The following is a 1,902-nucleotide window of genomic DNA, read 5'->3' as shown; positions in this document are numbered from 1 at the left end:
TATATAATAATGCCAATTATAAAGTATAACAATAATCTATCTAAAAACATCATCAGAAACATCATTTATAATCATTATCATCAGTACATCATCATAATCATCATCATAATCATCAGTGTATCATCATCATCATCTTTAGTAATTTAAACTTACCAGCAGCATCATCGTCTGAAAGTCATCATCAACAGTACATCATCAGTGTATCAAACCTTATTCATCGTTATCATTATAGTCATCAGAACAACATCGGCATCGGGGATGTGGCTCAGTGGTAGAGCGTTCGCTTTGCATGTGAAAGGCCCCGGGTTCGATCCCCGGCATCTCCATATTTTTATCAAAACGTTTATTTAATATGTAATAATTCGCGTTCAATTTACGTTTACATTTTAGTTTACTGTTTGAAAGAAGACATTATATCAATAATAATATAGAAACGGTATCTTTAATTAAATTCAACTTGAATCATTTTGCGAGTGCTGGATGTAGATGCATTTAATTGTCTGAACTCAAAATATACATCGGTTTTATTCCTTTTTGTTAAATATACTGCAGTGTGGACGCCCTGAACATTACGTCGCATATAGCCTTCAACAATTATAGCTCTCCGAAGAGCTTTATCTGTCCATACCTTACTACAATTGCACGTTCGAATATAGCTCCCAACAAAGGGGAGTTGTATACGGCAAGATGCCCCCATTTTGACAAATAAAGCTCTCCCTATACAATAATGTCAATTATAAAATATAACAATAATCTATCTAAGATCATCATCATCATCATCAATATCATCCTTATCATCAGCACATCATCATCAGTACACCAGCATATGGAAACAAAAGGTGAGTAATTTAAATTGATAAAATTTCATCCATTGCAAAAGCAATATCTTTTTTAATCATTTTTAGTTATTCTTATCAAATAATAAACATACATATGGACAAGAAAAAAGGGGGATGTGGCTCAGTAGTAGAGCATTCGCTTTGCATGTGAAAGGCCCCGGGTTCGATCCCCGGCATCTCCATATAGTTTTACTTCTTATGAAACTGTGTAAGAAATTCGCGTGTTTAAACTGGTTTATATTAAACAAAACAGAAAATGAACAAAATACTGGCTACTGAATACAAATGTAAATTCTTTATATATTGAAACAAAAGCCTAATGAAATATTATTTTCTTATCTTCTTTAACTTTTTCATCTAACAGTAAACATATGCAGTAACAACCATGGGGATCTGGCTCAGTGGTAGAGCGTTCGCTTTGTATGGGAAAGGCCCCGGGTTCGATCTCCGGTCAAATTTTTATCAAAACATTCTATCATGCAACAATTTGCGTTCAATTTATGTTCACTTTTAGTTTAACTGTTTTTAGAAGACATGATATCAATAACAATGTAGAAACAAAACCTCTCTATCTTTAATTGCTATCTAATTTAATTAACATGTTTCATTTTGCCAGCACTGGATGTAGATGCATTTGAGTGTGGTTAGATTGTCTGAACTCAAAACAATTATGCATCGGGTTTTTCCTTCTTGTTAAATATACTGCAGTGTGCACGTGATATAGCTCCAAACAAAGGGGGAGTTGTATACGCCAAGATGCCTCCATTTTGAAAAATAAAGCTCGCCCTATAACATGAGTATATTTAGCAAAAAGAAAGAAAACCGATGCATATTTTCACAATTAAATGCATCTACATCCAATGGTCACACAATGAATTCAATTAAATTGCAATTAAAGATAGAGTAATTCCGTTTCTACATTGCTATATGATAATATGTCTCCTATTAAACTTTGAAATTCAATTGTAAACGTAAATTGCATAATAGAACGTTTAACAAAAAAATGGAAATGCCGGGGATCGAACCGGTGTAACATTTCGTATTACATAAAAAAAAAATACAT

At 33.0% G+C, this 1,902-nt stretch overlaps 2 non-coding genes across 2 annotated transcripts; both read left to right on the top strand.

The window, feature by feature from the left end:
- Nucleotides 1-254: 254 nt before the first annotated feature.
- On the top strand, nt 255-326 carry Trnaa-ugc (transfer RNA alanine (anticodon UGC)). The gene has a single exon. It is a non-coding gene; the product is annotated as a tRNA-Ala (tRNA).
- A 623-nt stretch (nt 327-949) lies between these two features.
- Trnaa-ugc (transfer RNA alanine (anticodon UGC)) lies at nt 950-1,021 on the top strand. Its single transcript has one exon. It is a non-coding gene; the product is annotated as a tRNA-Ala (tRNA).
- The last annotated feature ends 881 nt before the right edge of the window (nt 1,022-1,902 follow it).

Source organism: Ruditapes philippinarum, unplaced genomic scaffold, assembly GCF_026571515.1.
Source record: "Ruditapes philippinarum isolate M1 unplaced genomic scaffold, ASM2657151v2 ctg7702_1_1_1_1, whole genome shotgun sequence".
In the NCBI taxonomy this organism is placed as follows: domain Eukaryota; kingdom Metazoa; phylum Mollusca; class Bivalvia; order Venerida; family Veneridae; genus Ruditapes; species Ruditapes philippinarum.
This window is presented reverse-complemented; position numbering and strand designations above follow the sequence as displayed.